Source organism: Bacillus rossius, chromosome 18 (assembly GCF_032445375.1).
Source record: "Bacillus rossius redtenbacheri isolate Brsri chromosome 18, Brsri_v3, whole genome shotgun sequence".
Lineage (NCBI taxonomy): Eukaryota > Metazoa > Arthropoda > Insecta > Phasmatodea > Bacillidae > Bacillus > Bacillus rossius.
In genome coordinates this window covers 29,819,878-29,826,013 of record NC_086345.1, presented here as the reverse complement: position 1 = coordinate 29,826,013, position 6,136 = coordinate 29,819,878, and positions in this window count along the sequence as shown.

Genomic DNA, 6,136 nt, shown 5'->3' with positions numbered 1-6,136 from the left:
TGTAGGCTTTTATTCCATAAGGTTTACTTCAGGGTCGCAACAACTAAATTTCCAAAAGGGGGGGTGGGGGGTGGGCAATATTCCTTTTTATAAAGAATCATCGATCCCTCCTATTGAAGCGGGGGGGTCCGGGGGTCCTCCCCTGGGAAAAATTTGTATTTCAAGGTGGAAAATAGCGCAATTTAAGCAGTTTTATTATCTAAAAATTGATTCCACAGCACTTTCTTTGTCCCCGTTTGCCCCCACTTCAAGGTTTCATCCTGTCGTTGCGCCCTTGGTTTATTTGCTTGGTGATTTGAAATTCTTGCTTAAAAGTCTCGTCCAAAAAGAATTACCGTATTTGCCATCAAGTGTCGGCCTTGTTTATGAGTCCAAATTTAATTCTTAACACTTTCACTGTAGTTGTTGCTCCATACATATCTGCCTTCGCTAAAGTTCCATGGATACAAGAGAAGTCTTTGTGTTCAGTGTCTTAGCGTATTGGCCTTAAGAAATACAACACTGGTGTTGATTCTTTGTCTTCGTCAGTTCACTACTGGAGGGTGAGAGACAGCCCAATTGTCTTCCCCCTTACTCGTCCAATTACTGCACTACCTAACAGTAAGACAAAGGAGAATACTGCTAATTTTTTATACCCTTTTGTGTGTTTTTCTTTTTCCCAATTCCTTTGCTGTGGAGAGAGAAGAGGAGGCAGTTCACTCTTTGTCAGCTCCTATAAAAACTTGCTCTCACCTTACAATGAGGTTGGTACAGTAAAGAGAGACAATGATGGCTGTAGTTTTTTTCTAGGAATGTTAAGTTGGAAGGGTGGGAAATTTAAGCAAAAACAATGATTTGTTACAGTTGCATCATAAACACCTGTTAAGACACTTTAATTGTGTGGGTGCCAGTTAACTGGAAATGTACAATGAAGAGGGAGGGGTGTCACACATTTTTTCAAAATCTGTTGCAGAGAGAGTGGAATGGGTGAAAACAAATACGCTCTGTTTCAATTGTTTGAGACCACATCACAGCAGTGGCAGGTGCAATTCTAAGTAGGTATTCATGTCAGCAGTGTCATACACTAACTTCACTTTTCAAACCAATGTTCAGAAACGACACAGTGGGACGAACCTACCGCATCGGAATCTAATGTGCAGGTATCAATGTGTGCAGCAGAAGTAAATCCACCTACTACCAGTCGGGTAGCAACCACAATACTAAAACTGCTATTGTGCATGTACGTGATGCATCTGGTAACTTGCAGCCTGTGCAAGTATTATTAGATGAAGCTTCGCAGACCTCTTTCATCACTGAGTCATGTTTCAAGCGCTTGGGTCTCCCACGACAGCAGTCATCGGTAGGGACCCCAGAAAATGGTAAATAAAACTGGCTCATTTCGGTGTAAAAAAACGACAAAAGCAGTGTAAAAATAAGCAAGCGGTGCAAAAAATTGGTGTAAAAATAAGCAATCGCTCATCGGTATCAGTGTCTGGCGTTGGTAAATCCATTCCGAACAATAAGGGTCTAACAGTGTGTGAAATCAAGCCAGTAGGTAAAGATGACGTATTGTTTATTATTGAGGCAATCATCCTAACCACCATTACCCATGCACATCCATCGGTACCCATTTGCACTACACAGTTAAATCATTTGCAAGGCCTCACACTTGCAGATCCAGGTTTGCAGTACCAGGACCTATTGACATGTTGCTGGCAGCTGATCTTGTGGCGGAAGTGCTGACTGGATCTCGCCTACCGGGTAACCCTAGTGCTTTTCATTCCTTGTTTGGATGGGTCATCACTGGGCGTGCTGGTTGCGAGAGCAGTTCTACTGAGTTGTCATCCTGTCTTGTAATAACTGACTCATCTCTGGACGCAACTCTTAAACAATTTTAGGAAATTGAAGAAGTTCCTAACAAGTGCCCTATCTCTGCAGAAGACTTCATATGTGAAGATATTTTTCGTCAGCACACTCGAACTACAGTTGGCCGCTACATGCTTAGACTCCCCTTTCGCAATCCGCTAATACCATTAGGGGAGTCTCAGAGACATGCCTTGACTCGCCTTAAAACAGTCTAATCAAAACTACAAAAGGACCTAGACCTGCAAGATCAATATAGATCCTTCATGAAAGATTATGTTGCACTTGGACACATGACTTGTACGTTATCAAATCATGATGAGAACAATTTGGTGACCCCAAAGTATGTAATTCCTCATCATGCTGTGATAAAAGAAGCTAGTACCACAACAAAGGTTCGAGTTGTGTTTGATGCATCTGCCAAATCCATCAGAGGTAATTCGCTCAATGATGCTCTCCTGTCAGGCCCTAAGTTGCAAAAGGATATCCTTGATGTTATTCTGGGATTTAGGCTATTCCCTATTGTTCTGACCGTTGATATCGTAAAAATGTATAGGCAGATTTTAATTCACCCTGATGACAGACCGTACCAGTGTATTTTATGGCAATCAACTTCTAGTGACCCACCTCAGATCTATCAACTGAACACTGTTACATATGGTGCTGACATCATCTCCTTACCAGGCACTCCGCGTGTTACAACAGTTGGAAGCGGATGAAGGTAACGACTCTCCATTGGCAGCTAAGGCTTACTTACATTGATGATATTGTAAATGGTGCATCAACACTTCAAGAAGCAATTCAGTTGAATTGGTTTCCTTACTGAAGAAATGGGGGTTTAGCTTACACAAGTGGGCTTCTAATCATCCATCCGTATTAACTGAAGTTTCAGTGATGGAGTATGTCCCTCCGTGAAGATATTGGGTCTTCAGTGGTGTCCCAAGACAGATTCCTTCAGCTACAATGTCACTATGCCTACAAAACATGGACCTCCTACAAAGCGAAACATGTTATCAGCTATTGCTCGCATCTATGACCCAGCTGGTTGGCCCCTGTCACAATCCTGGTCAAGGTGACATTGCAGCAATTGTGGACACCTGGGTTATCATGGGATGACCCAGTCCCGGCCGATATAGCAGAACGATGGCAGCGATACATGTCCGACCTGTCGTGTGTTGCCCAAGTTAAAATTTCTCATCTGCAGGTCAGTTCTGCATCCAACATTCAACTTCATGGATTCTGTGATGCTTCCTTAACTGCCTATGCTGCTGTCGCTGCATTGGACCTGGAACACAGTTACTGTTCATTTGCTAGTTGCTAAAACAAAGGTTGCACCACTCAAGACAGTGTCCATTCCAAGACTGGAACTGTATGCCGCTCTACTACTGTCTCGCTTGTGGCAGTATGTTCACAAGCTCTACCAAACGTCGCTTGGTACATGTTCTATGTTTGCTTGGTCTAACTCCACCGTTGTGTTGAACTGGCTCCGCATGCCCCCATACAAATTGAAAACATTTGTGGCTAATAGAGTTTCTGAAATTCAAGGGGAGTCAGTTCACAAGCCTTGGTAACCAACCAACTGTAGTTTTCTGGCCCAGCTTGGTTGACAGAACCACTAGCTGACTGGCCAACAAAAGCACCCATGGTCAGTGTTGAAGATACAACAGAGCTTAAGAAAATCCAACCGGAGTGTTTGACGTTGCAGCAAGTACCAGAGGATCCAGCTATACCACTGAAGAAGTATTCCTCACTGTCACAATTGAAACGAGTCACAGTCTGGGTGTTGAGAGCTAAACTTGGTTGGCTATAAAAGTCTGTATGTACTGGCTCACTGACAAATGTAGAACTTCAGGCAGCTCTCCTATTTTGGGTCAGACACATTCAAAAGGTCCACTTTCAGAATGATCTTGACAGGGTTCGTAAGGGTGTGCCATGCTCTAAACCTCTTTGACCTCTAGCACCATTTTTGGATTCCCAGGGTGTGTTCAGTGTTGGCGGCTGGTTACATAATGCTCCTGTCTCGTTAAAGGCTATCCTGTTACCTAGAAAATGCCATTTATCCACCTTGATTGTAGATCATTACCACTCCACCTATTTACATACAGGCCCCTTAACGACACACAGTTTGATCCAACGGGAGTTTTGGATATTGGGAGCTCGAAACTTGGTCCGACAGCGACTTCATCAGTGCATTTCATGTTTCAAGGTTCGGCCCTCTGCAACACAACCAATTATGAACACCTTGCCATCGTCTCGTCTTTCCAACATCCGTGCATTTCTCCACGTGGGCATTGATTTTGGCGGACCCTTCTTAGCTAAGCCTATGCGACTGCGCAAAAGCCAAGCTTACAAGATGTACTTATGTCTTTTTGTCTGCATGTCGACTCGAGCAGTACATCTGGAATTGGTAACCGATCTGACTGCTGGCGCCTTCCTAGCCGCATTCAAATGATTTACTGGACTACGAGGATTGCCCTCACATGTCTACAGTGACAACGGTACCAATTTTGTTGCTGCTCATCACCATATTCAGGATTCCTACCGCCAGCTGTTCCAGGCCGAAAAGGATCCTCATGTTCAGGCCTATATGGCAGCCAATAACATAGAACGGCATTTCAACCCCCCTCTCATTCCCAACTTTGGTGGGCTATGGGAAGCTGGCATCAAGTCTGTGAAACAGCACCTGAAGTGAGTGGTAGGTGAGACAACTCATACCTTCGAAGAATTAGCCACCCTGTTTGCTCAGATCTCAGCTGTATTAAACTCCAGACCCCTATGTCCCCTGTCTACTGATCCTGGAGAACTTGATGTCTTGACTCCAGGACACTTTTTAACGGGAGCACCGCTCGTTAGTGTTCCAGAAGTAAACATAACGGAGTGTTCACCCTCTCAACTCAATCGCTGGGAGCTGATCACCCAGTATTACCAAACTATTTGGAAACGATGGCGATACGAGTACCTCCATACGCTCCATCAACGGTTTAAGTGGAATGATCCCTCTGTCTACATCAAGGAAGGGCAGATGGTTATTATTAAAGAACCTAACCTACTAGCATTAAAATGGCGATTTGGACGAGTGAGTGCTGTCCATTCAGGTAAGGATAGCGTTGTCAGAGTTGTTACAGTAAAAACAACCCACGGAAGCCTTGAAGACTTCTACCGCCATCCCTGGACAACTTAGCTATTAGAACAAAAATAATTTTGTTGGTGGGCGGAATGTTCACGCCTTAGTTATGTTTCTTTTTAATGTTGGTGTCTCTTTTTTATTGGTTCAGACTATCGTGTGGAATGCTGGTCAGTTGAAAACATGGTGGCGTGTGTGTGCGGTGTGTAAGTGTTGGTACGGAGTTTCGTGAACAATTATCTAATTGTATTAACACTAGTTTAATTCATCTATGTGAAGAACATTGCTGCTAAGTATTTGTTGCTATGAGCAAATAGCTTTATATTTTTTATACTGATGTTTCGCAATTTATCTGCTGTAATACATATTTCTAACCAACACATATTCGATTACATTCTTTTTCTTTCACAAATGATACCATTTTGTAACTTGTTTAGTTATCAAATGGTACATTTCTTCTTCATCAGCACAGCTTTAGTAGAAATGGTAATGCAATAAGAAGCAATATACTATAATTTTTATCTGGCTTGTCATCACGTAAAAAATAATGAATTTTCCTAACAAGACAAAGATGACTCCTATTTTTTAAACACTTATTTCTCTTTCATCCATTGATTTTCTTTTGTATTCAACCCTTTGCCGTGGAGAAAGAAGTGACAGCAAGCTACTCTTTGTCAACTCCTGATATATAAACTAGCACGCATGTTACTGCAAGACTGGAGAAATATAAAAGGTGCTCTTATAAATACCAGTGATGGCTGCAGTTATGCTCAGTTGAAAGCTTAGGAAATCTCATTTAAAAGCAATAATGATTGGGCACAGTTGTATCATAAACACCTGTCAAGACAGACATGTTAATTGTGTGGGTGCCCGTTCACAGGACATTTACAACGAAGAGAGGGAGGGAGAAAAAACTGCCACATGCCCTCATGCATCGGTACGTTCTCGTTCGCTCTCTCTTGTTCTCTCTCTCTCTCTCTCTCTCTGTGGCTGGTTTATTTATAGACTCCCCTCCCCTCCCCGTCGAGTTATCGCAGTGCAGCAGATGCGTCACTTGCCGTTACAGGTATAACTGCGTTCTTCACAGAGTTTCCAGCGACTGCTGAAATATTTTGATTAACCAATTTATACTAACACATGGCGTAAAAACAAACATAAAAGAGTTATTTA